The sequence below is a fragment of the Aquarana catesbeiana genome, linkage group LG11, assembly GCF_042186555.1.
Source record: "Aquarana catesbeiana isolate 2022-GZ linkage group LG11, ASM4218655v1, whole genome shotgun sequence".
Lineage (NCBI taxonomy): Eukaryota > Metazoa > Chordata > Amphibia > Anura > Ranidae > Aquarana > Aquarana catesbeiana.
Window position 1 is genome coordinate 119,061,694 of NC_133334.1, and position 16,549 is coordinate 119,078,242.

A 16,549-nucleotide genomic window follows, 5' to 3' on the forward strand; every position below is an offset into this window, starting at 1 on the left:
AAAGAAATCGCAAAAAGCGTATATTAATTGGTTTGCGCAAAAGTTATAGCATCTACAAAAGAGGATAGATTTATGGCATTTTTATACGTGTGTATTTTTTTTTTTTTTACCAGTAATGGCGGTGATCAGTGATTTTTAGCGGGATTGCGGCGGACAGATCGGACACTTTTGACACTTTTTTGGGATCAGTGCTAAAAATAGCCACTGATTACAGTATAAATGTCACTGGCAGGGAAGGGGTTAACACTAGGGGGCGATCAAAGGGTTAAATGTTCCCTAGGGAGGTGTTTCTAACTGAGGGGGCAGTGTAGTGACTGGAGGAAGAGACACATCGCTGTTCCTAATCACTAGGAACAGCAGATCTGTCTATCCTCCCCTGACAGAACAGGGATCTGTCAACATTGACAGATTCACCCCCCCCCCCCCATTCTGTGTCTCTCAGGAGTGATCACAGGTGGGCAGTGGGCATCACGGCAGCCGGCCACGCGCATCAACTCCGGTTGTCTTAAAGTGGGCAATGTGCAACGGAATCGCCCAGGAGAGCTAACCTGTCGCAGTCCAACTGTGACAGCTGGTCTTCAAGTGGTTAAAAGATGTGGAAAATGGAATCATTATGGGAAAAAAATACCTCCAAAATGTAAGACTGCTATGCCACTACAAAAAAAACCCAATCTATGCATTGCTCTGGTTGTGACAAAATTTGTCACAACCAGACACTTACACTTGCCTCAAAACCTGGCCTCAGGCATGCTTTGTTAAAGCTCTCTGAACGCCAGTCAAAGCCCCTGTCACTAATTAAAATGGTTAGCTTACAGTTCCTTTTACACCTTGCTTTTGCTTGGTGCTTTGATGAGGCTTCGGTGGAGCTTCGATGAGCCTTCGGTGGGGCTTCATGTAAGCTATAGACTTCTATGGAGGCTTTGAAGCACCACTAAAGCTACATGAGGTATAATTTTTGACGTGAAACAAAAACAAGGTGTAAACAGGGACTGTAGGCTAACTATTTTATTTAGTGACGGGCTTTGACTGGCGTTTAGAGAACTTTAACAATTCATGTCTGAAGCCTTGTGTCGAAGCAAGTGTAAACTAGCCGTTAAAGTGATTGTAAGGGTTCATTGGGTTTTTTTTAAATAACAAACATGTCATACTTGCCTCCACTGTGCAGCTTGTTTTGCACAGAGTGGCCCCAAACCTCCGCTTCTGGGGTCCCTCGGCGGCTCCCCCTGCTCCTCCCCACATCAGATAACCCCCTAGGAGAAGTGCTCTCCCGGGGGGGTTAACTTGTGGGCGCACTCCCGTGTCCAGCATTTGGCGTCCGTAGCCGCCGAATGTATGACTCGACCCAGCGTCATTGGATTTGACAGCAGGGGGCGCAAATGGTTGCGCTGCTATCAATCTATCCGATCAGGAGCTGAGACCCCCTGCAGAAAGACAGCGCCCCCCTCCGGTCAAGTTCCAGGGCTCAGGTAAGTAAAACTGGGTGGCTGTGGGGGCAGTCACTGCCAGGTGTGTTTTCACCTTAATTCATGGGATGCATTAAGGTGAAAAAACACGAGGGTTTACAACCCCTTTTAATGTTTGTTGAAGCCGAAGCAAGTGTAAGACCCCTTTCACACTGGGGCATTTTTCAGGCACTTTAGCGTTAAAAAAAGCGCCTGAAAGAAGCCTCATCTGCAATCCCAATGTGAAAGCCCGAGTGCTTTCACACTGAAGCGCTGTGCTGGCAGGACGTCAAAAAAAGTCCTGCAAGCAGCTTCTTTACAGCACTTTAGGAGTGGTGAATACACCGCTCCTAAAGCCCCCCTTCCCATTGAACTCAATGGGAAGCGCCTTGGCAGCTGCGCTTTGTGGACGCTTTTAACCCTTTCTTCTGCAACTAGCAGGGGTTAAAAGCACCCCGCTAGTGCTTGAAAAATGCTGGTAAAGCACTGCTAGTTTAAGCGGTGCTTTACCAGCGTTTTTTGGGCGCTGGCAGTGTGAAAGGGCTCTTAAAGCACTCGAGCTTTCACATTTTGGGATTGCAGATGAGGCTTCTTTCAGGTACTTTTTTAACGCTAAAGCGCCTGAAAAACGCCCCAGTGTGAAAGGGGTCTAAATGAGCCCTAACTCTGGGTTCACACTTGTGCGAACTGGATGTGGATTTCCCCGCATCCAATTTGCATGACAGTAAAATGTGACCGGCTCTTAACCGGTTCAATACAGGGCATTTTCACCCCCTTCCTTCCCAGACCAATTTTTAGTTTGTCAGCGCTGTTGCATTTTAAACGACAATTGCGTGGTCGTGCGACGCTGTACCCAAACAAAATTGACGTCCTTTTTTCCCCACAAATAGAGCTTTCTTTTGGTGGTATTTGATCACCTCTGCAGTTTTTATTTTTTGCGCTATAAACAAAAGAAGAGTGACAATTTTGAAAAAAAACACAATATTTTATACTTTTTGCTATAATAAATATCCCAATTTTAAAAAAAAACAAACACATTTTTTCCTCAGTTTAGGCCAATATGTATTCTTCTACATATGTTTGGTAAAAAAAATCGCAATAAGCGTATATTGATTGGTTTGTGCAAAAGTTATAGCGTCTACAAAATACGGGATAGATTTATGGCATTTTAAAAAAAATTGTATGTATTTATTTTTTTTTACTAGTAACGGCTACTATCTGCGAATTTTTTTTTTTTTTTTTTTTTTTTTTTTTCGTGACTGACATTATGGCGGACACATCGGACACTTTTGGGACCATTCACATTTATACAGAGATCAATGCTATAAAATTGCATTGATTACTGTATAAATGTAACAGGCAGGGAAGGGGTTAACCACTAGGGGGACACGAGGGGTTAAATGTGTTTCCTAGGGGAGTGATGCTAACTGTGGGGGGAGGGGACTCACAAGGGGAGGAGATCGATCGGTGTTCCTCTGTACTAGGAACACAGATTGGTCTCCTCTCACCTGACAGGACGTGGATCTGTGTATTTACACACACACACAGATCCACAGTCTTGCTCGGTTAACGGGCAATCGCGGGTGCCCGGCAGACATCGCGGCCGCCGGGCACACGCACCGGGTCCCGAGCAACACAGCGGCGCGCGCCCCCTAGTCGTCCGGGAAGCCCAGGACGTCATATGACGGCCACCCAGGATGGGAGATCCCATCTGCGGCCATCATTTGACTATACGCGGGTATTGAAGTGGTTAATGGAGCCGGTTCACACACCTCTGGGGCGGCCGCAGAGCACAATGTGTCTTTGGCTCAGTTTCAGGTCCAAATTCAGGCAAATATTTGGACCTGAAGTGGTGAACGGGTACACACTGGACCCCCTGCTGTGCCCCTGACATAGTGTGAACCCAGCCCTAATCTATGGTTCTATAGCTAAGTGGCCCATAAGGGGTTGGCTGTGAAAGCTGAGGGGGTTAATGACACGCTTACATTTTCAGCCTCTCACTGCTCCAATTTAATGGAGGAATGTCACAAATTTCACACATTACATGTGTCCAGCATGTTTACATGGTAATTACACCGTGAAATACATGAGCCTGCTGCTGATTATTCCAGAGCTCCTGTGAGGAAAAGCAGCTTCACCATCTGGCTGTGTGATGATTATCAGCATCCATTCACAGCTTTCACAAGGCTCTGACCTAAGATGTGACGTGCATTGTACAAACTGGAGAATGCAAGCAGGCCAAACTTTAGATTTTTCGCAATTACTTTATAAAGATTGCTGGACGGGGAGGAAGGTTTTACTTTATTGTACAGGAGGAGGATATATACAAAAATAACAGACTACCACCAGAGGAAGCCTGGAAAAGACAAGAGGACGCACAGAGGGAGGGTCCTGATTGGAAGCTGTGGGGTCACATGACTGGCAGCATCACTCACAACCAGGAAGTGGAGGAGAAGGGTAAACACAAAGGAGAGGGTCTGTTGGGAGCTGTGGGATAAGAAAGACGGTGATCATAGAGAAGGTACTGTACACTTTGTAGGGGATGGACTGTCCTATGTGTCATACTGCAAGCTGACCTGTAAGGGGAGGAAGACTGACTGGGATGATTTTAGACTGGTCACCATGGCAGCACTTCTATATAGTGATGTAAGAGGATATAGGACTGACGAGGTGCAGGCATAGCTCCATCCAGGAATACAGGTGAGCTATAAACACGTGATGATCATCAGTATCTGGGTGGGCCTGTGCTCAACCTATGGCCCTCCAGCTTTGGCGTCATGCGTGTAACTGTCAGCCTTGCAATGCCTCATGAGACTTGTAGTTCCACAGTATTGGAAGGCCACAGGTTGAGCACCCATGACTTAGGTCCTTTTACCTGGATACTGTCAGTCAGCAAAACCAGGTAGTCTGTGGTGCTTTTTTTAACTTGCCAAAAGCGCCAGACCGCCCCGTCACATTGTTGGGGCTGCTAAGAGGTGAATGGGGCCACACTGCAACCGTGTGCCATAGTGTACATCCATACGGGCCCGATGCACAGATCTGAACTGCATCAGACCCACATTAATGTACACTCTGGGATGCGATTGAAGATTTGCACAGATCGGTGCAATCGCTGACTTGAACAGGTTGGCTGCACAGAAAACATCTGGCCACATGTAATTTTTTTTGTGTTTGCTCCACATTTGCTTACATTTATAGGTAAAGTTGATCCAGTGAATATCCCCCTCTTGGGGGATCAGGAAGGAATTTTTTTCCCCTACTGTAGCAAATTGGATCCTGCTTTACTGGGGTTTTTTGCCTTCCTTTGGATCAACTGTGGGTATGATTTTTCTTTTTATTGCTTGAACTAGGTGGACTTTAGTCTTTTTTCGACCTGGCTAACTATGTAACATTGTGGCGCAACACCTGCACCAAATTCAAAATAAAATGCCAACAGTTTGTATACAGATTTTGCAAAAGTGTCTTGCATGCTTTCTAAAAGTGATGCAGTATGCACCAAATTTAAGTACAAGTTTTAGACCGGTATGTGGATTTGGCACAGGCTGAGCTACAGAACCCATGCTCAAGACACTTTCACAAAATCTGTTCAGGTTTCCTGTCACTTTAGGCTCCATGTACACTAGTAGCTCCTAAACTTGAGTTTAGGAGCTTGTGGCATTTTTATGTACACATAGGCTTTTGGGATTGTTTAGGAGCTGCTGAGGTTAGAGGAGGTTCAAACACCCCTAACTTCCCTCTCCTGAACTCGGAAGAATCACGCTCAGGATAGGAACGTTTTGACCGCCGGCCACAAAGCACGTAAAATCGCTGAACAATTCCCCCCCCAGCCACGGTCAAAGTAGTTCAAGTGTACATGAAGCCTTAGATAGTTTGTTTCCTTCACTAAGTGCTGCAGTGTCTCTAAGGCCGTGTACACACGGGCGGACTTTTCGGCATCCAAGGTCCAACGGTCTTTTCAATGGACTTTCAAATGAACGGACTTGGCTACACACGATCACACCAAAGTCCGACGAATTAGTACATGATGACGTACGACCGAACTAAAATGAGGAAGTTCATAGCCAGTAGCCAATAGCTGCCCTAGCGTCGGTTTTCGTCTGTCGGACTAGCATACAGACGAGCGGATTTCTCGATAGGAACTGGGTCTGGTGGAAAGATTTGAAACCTGTTCCAAATCTAAAGTCCGTCTGATTTTTTCCACCGAAAAAGTGCGCTGCAGGTCCGATGAAGCCCACACACGGTCGGATTGTCCGACGGATTTGTTCCGTTGGACCAGTCTGGTCGAAAAGTCCGCCCGTGTGTACACGGCATAAGCACTGTATGAATTATATGTAGCGTCGGCTATATTCAGTATACATTGCTGGGTTCTGGCTGTGAGGCAGAGACTTCCCCTCTCACACTTGGAACAAAATAGGAATAGGTCTGAGCGAAACTCAGCCATTCAGAGGCAGCTTGGTATCCTGTGACATGATTGGCAGAGGCGGAGAGGCAGGCTAATATCACGCTCTGTGACTTGTCCAATCATTCACAGAATACAAAGCTGCCTATGAATTGCTGAGTGTCACTCATACTGACTCTATATTGTTCTGGGTGTAATACGGGAAGTCTGTCTCACAGCCAGAGCCCAGAGCTGTGTACTGGATGTAGCTGAAGCTACATACAGTGCTTAGAGACACTGCAGCATTTACTGGAGGCAATAGTTTGTTTGACCAGCTTGATCCAAACAAACTATTTAAAGTGCCAGGAAACATGGAGATTGGCTTTATGAATTCAAGGGATTGTATTCTGACATTGGCAACTGCTGATCAAGCAACATTTCACAACATGTCCCTCATTTATTCGACTTCTGCCAAGCAGGGACGTCTACACCCATCGAAATTCTGCCGCGTGACCACATTTCGATCAGTGTATGGCTAGCTTAACCACTTCCCTACCCACCCATAGACATATGATGTCTGCAGATGGGATCTCCCATCCTGGGCAGGCGTCATATGACGTCCTCGGCTTCTCGGCACTTCCCTACCCGCCGCGTCACAGAGGAGCCGATGCTCGTCCACGTCAGCTGCGATGACCACCGGGCACTCGCAATCACTCGTTACAGAGCAGGACCATGGATCTGTGTTCATTTGGGTACAGTGTTGCATGACTGCGCAATTGTCATTCAAAATGTTACAGCGCTGAAAATTGGCTTGGGCAGGAAGGGGGTGAAAATGCCCTGTATTGAAGTGGTTAACCAATTCACAACTGCGCTATAGCCAAAAAATGGCTACAGCGAGGCTCTCCTGTTCTGGGAGGCCGTCCATGGATGTCGTACCAGAGCCATGCCAACGCACCCCCCTTCGGACACAGCTGATCACAGATCGCGGTAAAGGCCCTTTACTGTGTGATCGGCTTTGTCCAATCACAGCTGATCACATGTAAACAAACTGGCCGGTTACCAGTATACCTTTTCTCACACGCTGTCAAAGCGTGAGGACAGATGGTAACCGGCAAGTGTGACGGGACGTTTTACACAAATAATTAGGGCACTGATCATCCGTGCCCTTATTATCAGTGCCAACTATCAATGTAGCCTCATCAGTGAAGGGAAAAAAAATATTTATTTGAAAAATTTTATAACAAACCTAAGAAAAAGGTTTTTGTTTTGTTTTTTGTTTTTTTCAAAATTGTTTTGTTTAGCAAAAAATAAAATCTCCAGTGGTGATTAAATAGAACCAAAAGAAAGCTGCCTGAAAAAAATGATAAAAATTTCATATGGGTACAGTGTTGCTTGACCGCGCAAATGCCATTCAAAGTGTGACAGCGCTGAAAATTGGCCTGGGCAGGAAGGGGGTGAAAGTGCCCGGTATTAAAGCGGTTAAGGAGTAACTCCACTTTTGTCGAGGGGAAAAAAAAAAAAATCTTCTCTGGGTGATCTATGTACATTGCAGGGATTTTGACAAACTGCCTTGCAGATTTGTCTTTTCTGCACTTGGGGATATTTCACCCCCGGAATGCAGTGTGGGAAAGGCGCGTTTCATGCTTATTTCTGCGCTATGGTGCGGTTCACACTGGAATGCCGTGTGAGAAAAGGTGTGTTCCATGCATTTGTGGCCACCAAACTGGCTCAATCTGAAAAAGAAGTGCTTGAAATGAATGGGCTGTCAAAACCAGAACACATAGGGACAGGAAATCCCCCAATTCCTTCATCCAGTTTACAGGAATCTGCACTGCTGGAAAATTTATACCAGAATACCCCAACAGTGACTGCATTTGGTTGGCTGCAGTCAGTTTGGCTCAGAAATTTCCTTCCGACTCCTTCAGTTTTTCAAAATTAAGTTAGTCAAACTGGTGCCAACAGGGTCACCCAAAGCTTGAATTTCGTTTGGTGAAATCTGAGCCTTGTACGGCAAGCTTAAAGGCCTGTCTCATTTGATACAGATCGAATGGATTGTTTAGGTTTGTCCTCTTTTGCTCATATTGTATAGTGATTTACTGTCCGAGAGAAAAATTTAAATGGAAGATCAAAAAGATTGTTCAATGCACCATACACTTCATGATCCTATTATGATGTCACTGCCCTGCCTCTCCACGATGTCCAATCGGAGATCACTTTGCATTTATTGAGAAGGGTGCAAGACATTTTTGCATTCCAGGATCTGGAAGACGGCAAGGATCAGTGTAGTGACAATGGCTATTACAGTGATTCTCCACTTTCACTGAGATTGGCTAGGTATGGAATATGTACTCTAAAGGCCCGCACACACGATCAGACTTTTTGACAACAAACATGCAAATTAGCTGTTTTGGAGCAAAAAAACGAAAAAAAAAAAACGGCGTGGGGGTCCCCCCCAAAATCCATACCAGACCCTTATCCGAGCATGCAGCCCTGCCGGTCAGGAAAGGGGGTGGGGACGAGCGAGTGCCCCCCTCCTGAGCCGTACCAGGCCGCATGCCCTCAACATGGGGGGTGGGTGCTTTGGGGGAGGGGGGCGCCCTGTGGCCCCCCCCACCCCAAAGCACCTTGTCCCCATGTTGATGACAAGGGCCTCTTCCCGACAACCCTGGCCGTTGGTTGTTGGGGTCTGCGGGCCAGGGGCTTATCGGAATCTGGGAGCCCCCTTTAATAAGGTGGCCCCCAGATCCCAGCCTCCCACCCTTTGTGAATGAGTAGGGGGTACATCGTACCCCCTACCCATTCACCTAGGGAAAAAAGTGTCAATAAAAAAACACAGTACACAGGTTTTTAAAGTAACTTTTATTAGGCAGCTCCGGGGGTCTTCCGACTTCGGGGGCCTCTCCGGCGTCTTCTCCCAGTGTCTGGATCTTCTGCTGGCTCCTCCGCTATCTTCTGCCGCTCTTTTGCTAGTGATGGCCCGGACTTCTGGATCGTCTCCTTCCCTCTTCTCTTCTGATGTTGACACGACGCTCTCTCCAGCTGGAATGCTCTCTGAGCGCTCCGCAATGGACTTATATAGGCGGTGACCCCGCCCCCTATGAGGTCACAGTCCCGGGGCATGCTGGGACTGTGATCTCATAAGAGGGCGTGGTCCCCTCCTGGTATGCCCCTGGAGGGGAACCCATGCCGTTTTTTTTTTTATTTAAAATTTGGCGTGGAGTTCCCCTTAAGATTCATACCAAACACAGTGCCTGGCATTGGCGGGGATCCAAGTCAGATCCCCACACCAGTGTGAACCCGGCTCTCAAGGTGTCAATCTCGCCGATAAAAGTGGCGAGATTGACACAATATCAGACAACAATACAGAAGTTGACCAAAGGGTGGTGGTAAAGAGCTGAAAAACCACGTGATTTGGTGAAAGTTGGCTGGAAAAGAACTGCAGTCTGTATGCAATACAAACTTATGGCCAAACGCCCTTTGTACAAAAATCCAAGGGAAAGTTTGTACAAAGTCCTATCGTGTGTATGGGGCTTAACATTGGTCCAAGGTGAAAAAAAAAAAACAACCTAGAATTTTTCTTTAACCTGCATTAAAACTTGTGCGAGGAATAAGTGGGCCATAATAAAGAGAATCTGTAAACTTTTTTTTTTTTTTAATGGAGCCCCAACAGAAAGATTTTAGAGAGAGCACCTACACTATATTGCCAAAAGTACTGGGACGCCTGCCTTTACACAGACATGAACTTTAATGGCATCACAGCCTTAGTCCATAGGGTTCAATATGAAGTTGGCCCACCCTTTGCAGCTATAACAGCTTCAACTCTTCAGGGAAGGCTGTCTACAAGGTTTAGGAGTGTGTCTATGGGAAAGTTTGACCATTCTTCCAGAAGTGCATTTGTGAGGTCAGGCACTGATGTTGGATGAGATGGCCTGGCTCGTAGTCTCCCCTCTAATTCATCTCAAAGGTGTTCTATTGGGTTAAGGTCAGGACTCTGTGCAGGCCAGTCAAGTTCCTCCACCCCGTGCTCACTCATCCATGTCTTTATGGACCTTGCTTTGTGCACTGGTCCAAATCCTTTGGTCCTTTGGTGGAGGGGGGGGGGTATGGTGTGGGGTTGTATTTCAGGGGTTGGGCTTGGCCCCTTTGTTCCAGTGAAGGGAACTTTTGCATCAGCATACCAAGACATTTTAGATAATTTCATGCTCCCAACTCCCAACAGTTTGGGGATGACCCTTTCCTGTCCCAACATGACTGCACACCAGTGCACAAAGCAAGGTTCATAACAACATGAATGAGAGTTTGGGGTGGAGGAACTTGACTGGCCTGCACAAAGTCCTGATCTCAACCCAATAGAAAACCTTTGGGATGAATTAGAGTGGAGACTGTGAGCCAGGCCTTCTCGTCCAACATCAGTGTCTGACCGCACAAATGCGCTTCAAAACCTTGTGGACAGCCTTCCCAGAAGAGTTGAAGCTGTGTTGAAGCCCAATACTTTTGACAATATAGTTAGAGTAAATAGAATGGGTCAGGGAGAAAATAATCCTACCCTATTAATAATAAAGAGAATAGAGAGAAAGTAAATAAGGGAGACTAAAAATTGCTAAATTAAATATGCAGTTGAATATTTTTTTATTCAAAGTGACTGTATTCTTTATTCAGGGACTGAATAATTCCCAAGTTGGTTCTTAAAAACGCTGGAAAAAATGTATATGAAAAAAATATGGATAGATAGATAGATAGATAGATAGATAGATTCTTAAAGTGCATTTACAGGTAAAATATAAAATAGCCAGCAGTTGAGTGCTGTCCGCAGAATTCAAAAGCGGGACGATCGCTGCACCAACATTGCTTGTTTTGGTACTGCGATCTGTTTGGTTAGATCCTGCTAGGTGAAACAAAGAAAACTACCAGGGTGTACCCAGCTTCACTTTATATGAGGGCCTTGGGTATTCCACTCTCACTCGGTCATCTTTCCCTCCTGCTCTGCAGCTGGCTCGTGAGTCCATTCTGTTGGTGCAGTCTCACTTATACATGTTTATATACTGTATATCTGTATGTACTGTTGGATATCGCTGTTTGGCATCTTGCTTTATTAACCCCAGTTGTGTGAATCGTGATCAGTCTGTCTCTCCCTCTCCCTGATTCTCCATCTGTTTCTTCCTACAGCATTTGTTAAGCTAATGTGGAAGTATACCCTATCCCTTTAGATGAGTAGGAAGGTTTGGCATAGGGGCATAACCCCTAGACTGGGAGTCGATTTATGTTGGTTGCTCAGAGCCATCCTGAGTCCTTGAACTCCTCATCCTACCAATGATGTTTTTTTGGCCAGAGGGATCTAAGAGTTGTGTCCTGGGACCACTCTTTCATCTCTTTATTGGATTGGCAAACTTTTACGTTTCTCCTTACTGGGATCATGGCCAAGGGGGCATCTGCCCCATACTGGATATGGGCTATAGTGGTGGCTTCCATTGACCATCAAGATGAAATCTCATGTCTTGCAAATTACAAAAAGGCAGATCTGCTTTTGACCCAGGCAGGAATTTTTGTTCAGCCTGCCTGCCATGTTCATCCAAAATGTGGAAATTGTTGCAGGTGGACCTTTCCTGTAGTCAATATCTGGTATCTAGAGAAACCTGCAGGTTCAGCCACAAACTGCTGGATAGTCTCCAACCACAGGAATCCCTTAGCCTTTGCTGTGGATGTTCTGGTACCTCTGTGGCATCAGTTCAAATTACTTATGCTCTTGAAGCTAGAAAACAGATTTTTTTGGAAGTCTACCTACACTTTTGGATGAGTATTTCACTTGGTGTAAGATGGTGATTCCCTTTTGGGCTGTACTCTGTGGGACGAATCCCATCTTCCCCAGTCTGGTCTGATCAGTGTTGGGCCTTGAGGACCATCATATGTCTATTCTTGTTCAAAACCTTTTGAAGTGGACAGAAAATCCAATCAAAATATTATTCAATCCAAAAATGTCCTTATGCAAAAGTTCAAAGTTCGTAAATGAATCCCTAAAGTGCTCCTGTGCAAACAATTCATGTATGCTAGTGTCCCACACTGGATAGATCAACCCTGACGGTGCAGTACTCAGACATTCACTGTTGTGACCCCTGATGACATTCCAAATAACGAAATGATCGTAGGGATGATGCACACACGTTGCTGCACAGATGCTTTTTTAAATTTATGACTGTTTGAAGGATAGCACTGGCTATAGTGGAGAGATTTACATCCAGCAGCATTTTTTTTAAATATAAGTGCACTGATTTTAAAATAAAACGGTTGAGACCATATTACACTGAGTCTCCCTGTTTTTTTTTTTTTACCCATTTTAACCTGAGGATTCATCCATCCATCCCTTCTGAGATGGTGAGCTGGATCATCTTGTCACCATAAGGGGGAGACAGTGAGGCTGGCGGGGGAACATTTCCAGATTTCCATCTGAGGATCAGAGATCCCAATAAGCGCTGAATGATCTTCCTGAGTAAGGAAGATCGCTGGTGATCTGGTAAGCCCCATCTGATTTATGGTGAAGGTGTCACAACGGTGAATGTCTGAACACTGCACCATCAGGATCGATCTATCCAGTGTGGGACGCTGGCATGCATGAATTGTTTGCACTTTAGGGTCCTTTCACACTGGGGCGGTTTGCAGGCGCTATTGCGCTAATAATAGCGCCTGCAAACCGACCCGAAAGTGCCGCTGCTTGCATTCCAGTGTGAAAGCCCCGAGGGCTTTCACACTGGAGTCATGCGCTGGCAGGACGGTAAAAAAAAGTCCTGCTAGCAGCATCTTCGGAGCGGTGTGTATACCGCTCCTTCACCGCTCCTGCCCATTGAAATCAATGGGACGGCGCGGCTATACTGCCGGCAAAGTGCCTCTGCAGAGGCGCTTTGCGGTGGTTTTTAACCATTTCTCGGCCGCTAGCGGGGGGGTAATACCCCCCCGCTATCGGCCGCATACCGATGGTAAATAGCGGCGCTTTACCGCCGACGCTCGCCCCAGTGTGAAAGGGCCCTTTAGTGATCAATTTATGCACTTTTGCATAAGGACATGTTTGGATTGAATAATATTTTGATTGGATTTGCTGTTCACTTCAAAAGTTTTGCACTGTCATATATGGTATTTTGCATATGGTGATTTTATTTAGCGCTGCACTTTTAGGACATACATTTTTGATTGGCCTGGTATTTAAGTTTTAGTGCACAGCTTCTGTGTTTACTTTTGATAACATACTAGCGCAGATTTTTTTTCATATAATCGGTCTATTCTTGGCCTTAGCAATTCCTTTCTGTGGCTGTTTGCGCATGACTCTTTTCTGGGGGCCCTTATACAGGATGTCTGTGCAGGGGGGGAGGGGGTATCAAGTCTGATCATTGGAGGAGAGCACACTGAGTTTCCAGCATAGCTGACCAATGTGTGTTCTAATTAGTGTGGTCAGTTTTTAATAGGAAAGAGGAGAGAATGGCAGGAACACCAGGGAATTCACACAAAGGAAGCAATACAAAGAACAGGATACTTTTTTATACAAGTATGTGGAAGAGCGTGGAATATTAGGAATATATAAAGGTTGGTTTACATACTTGCACCTCCTAAAAACTCAGTGATGTTAAACATCAGGATGCAAAACCAGTATGTAAGCTTTAATAGCTAGAGAAAACCTCACACAGGTGGTCCTTTCTGCGATACTTCAACTCCATAAAATCAAAGTGATAACCTTCTACACAAAGAAAATTATGTGTACTAGAATGCACAATATTGCAAATTGTCCAGCACACTGGTGTAGGGTAGGAAGTGGTTAAATGCTCTAAGGTACATAAAAACGTTATAAAAGCACAGAGACTTGCCTTGTTGAAGGACATTGGAATGCATTAAGAATGGAGCAACACTGCACTTAAAGCGGAGTTCCACCTAGAAATGGAACTTCCACAGATCTGATTCCTCCCTCTCCTTCAGTGCCACATTTGGCACCTTTCAGGGGGAGTGGATACCTGTCAAAACCAGGTATCCGGTCCCTCTTCCGGGGAAAGATTGCCGCAGTCTTGTGCGGTGATCTATGCAATGTTCGTCCCTCCTCCTTCCTCCCCGCTGCCTTCTGGGAGACACACGGGTCCCAGAAAACAGGCTGTGAAGCTGCAAGGCTTCACTTCCTGTTTCCCTTAGGAAGGATGCCGGTGCATGCACCCGGAGCTGATGGACGGGTCGGCTTCGGGTGAGACTGCTACAGCGCTGTACTATAGTTCCGGGACGGCGTCCATAGATGTCCTCCCAGAACCTCGCCGCGCATCAGGCGCAATCTGACTGCTGTGAGATTCAGACAAAAGGTAAAGGCTCAATAGCAGCTGTCTTTTACCATGTCATCAGCTGTGTCCAATCACATGTAAACAGACTTGCCAGTTATCGGCAGTCCTTTGCTCACACGCTGTGTCTGTGTTAGGAAAAGAGTGCCAATAAAAAGCAAGGCTGTCAGCTCACTGATAATCAGGGCAACAATCTTCGGTGCCCTGATTATCAGTGCAGCTTCACCAGCACACATCAGTTAAGAAGAATTCCTTCTTTGCAGAATTTTATTAACAAACTAAAAAAAACATTTTTTATTTTTTTTTTTTTTTTTTTTTTTTTTTAACTTTTCGGTATTTTTTTTTTTTTTTTGTTTAGCAAAAAATAAAAATTAAACAGTGGTGATTAAATACCACCAAAGGAAACCTCTATCTTGTCAAAGAAATTATAAAAATGTCATATGGGTACAGTGTTGCATGACTGCAATTGTCATTCAGAGTGTGACGGTGCTGAAAGCTGAAAATTGGTCTGAACAGGAAGGGGGTGAAAGTGCCCTGTATTGAAGTGATTAAAGGGGTTGTAAAGTTAATTTTTTTTTTTTTTTTTAAAAATAACAAACATGTTATACTTACCTTCACTGTGCAGCTCGTTCTGCACAGAGTGGCCCCGAACCTGGTCTTCTGGGGTCCCTCGGCGGCTGTTTCAGCTCCTCCCTGCAAGCATTTACCACCTTAATGCGAGCTCCCTCGCATGGTGGTGAGTGCTTGCGGGCGCGCTCCCGTGATACAGCCGGGGGCTATAGCCGCTCGCTGTATCACTTGGCCCCGCCCCCCGGCGCGCCGCGTCATCGGATGTGATTGACAGCAGCGCGAGCCAATGGCTGCGCTGCTTTCAATCCATCCACTGCAGCCAATCAGCGACCAGGCTGAGCTGCAATGAAGATGACGAGGACGAGCAGCGAAGATTCGAGGCGTCAGGTAAGTAAAACGGGGGGGCCTGGGGGCGGCGTTACTGTCAAAAGTTTTTTCACCTTAATGCATAGAATGCATTAAGGTGAAAAAATTTTTACCTTTACAACCCCTTTAAGGAGTAACTCCACTTTTGTCCAGGAAAAAAAAAAAAAAAAAAAACTTCTCTGGGTGATCTGTATGCATTGCTGGGATTTTGACAAACTTTGTTACAGATTTCTACCTTTTCTGTACTTGGAGACGGTTCATATTGGAACGCGGTGTGGCTGTGGGACAGGCGCATTTCATGCTTGTCCGGTTCACACTGGAATGCCGTGTAAGAAAAGGTGTGTTCCATGCATTTGTGGCCACCAAACTCGATCTGAAAAAGAAGTGCTTGAAATGAATGGGCTGTCAAAACCAGAACACTTATGACGTGTACACACGGGCAGACTTTTCGACCAATCCATCGGACAATCCGATCGTGTGTGAGCTTCATCAGACCTACAGCGGACTTTTTCGCTCGAAAATCAGACGGACTTTAGATTTGCAACAGGTTTCAAATCTTTCAGACGGACTCGAGTCCGGTCGAAAAATCCGCTCATCTGTATGCTATTCCAATGGACGAAAACCGACACTAGGGCAGCTATTGGCTACTGGCTATCAACTTCCTTATTTTAGTCCAGTCGTACTTCATCATGTACAAATCCGTCGGACTTTGGGGTGATCATGTGTAGGCAAGTCTGTTCGTTTGAAAGTCAGTCGAAAAGACCGTCGGACCTTTGATGCCAAAAAGTCCGCCCGTGTGTACACGGCATTAGAAACCAGAAATCCCCCAATACCTCCATCCAGGTTACAGGAATCTGCACTGCTGGAAAATATACCAGAATATCCCAAACAGTGACTGCATCTGGTATTGAAGTGGTTAAGATATTATGTTGAATCTGTGTCCCTGATCCTTATGAATTGGATTATAGATAACAGAATTACAAAATAGAACACGCACACACACAAACTTCTATACAGGCATACCCTGCTTTAAGTGCACTCACTTTACGTACACTCGCGAGTATGGCTGCAAGTTAAGAGGCAAAGTTCTCGCCAGCCAGCCTAGCGTTGCCCACCAGCCAGCCCAGAGTTGCTGCCTAAACGTAAGTGGGGTACTGTACAGTACTATAAACTTCCCCCCCACTACAGCCCATGGCCTTGATCGCCCCCTCTACAGCCCCTGACCCCACAGAAGTGAAAAAAGTTATTGAATTGAAGTACATTTTCGTTTTATATACATGCTCTGGTCCCATTGTGTACCTAAAAGTGTGGTATGCCTTTATGTAAGGATTGGTGTAGAATGATGCATAAAACCCATTGCAGGACATATATTGAGTAACTCCTGGAGCCCCAGAATGGAAGAATAATCTTTGAGACATTATTTAGATTTAACTGTGTACAGTATTCAGGAGTATTTTATAAGCGCATGCAATTTTGTGGTTGGATATATTTTT

General features: G+C 45.6%; 1 protein-coding gene across 4 annotated transcripts in view; it reads left to right on the plus strand.

Moving 5' to 3' along the window:
- Positions 1-3,816: 3,816 nt before the first annotated feature.
- Positions 3,817-16,549, plus strand: part of ZDHHC1 (zDHHC palmitoyltransferase 1) — a 96,005-nt gene continuing 83,272 nt past the window's right edge. For 3 of the 4 annotated variants that reach the window (XM_073604952.1, XM_073604958.1, XM_073604955.1), the window contains exon 1: positions 3,817-3,963. The gene's annotated coding sequence lies outside the window, so the exon portion shown is untranslated. Of the gene's footprint in view, positions 3,964-3,985; positions 4,143-16,549 lie in introns of those variants that run through there. The other variant, XM_073604954.1, reaches the window with a different exon arrangement.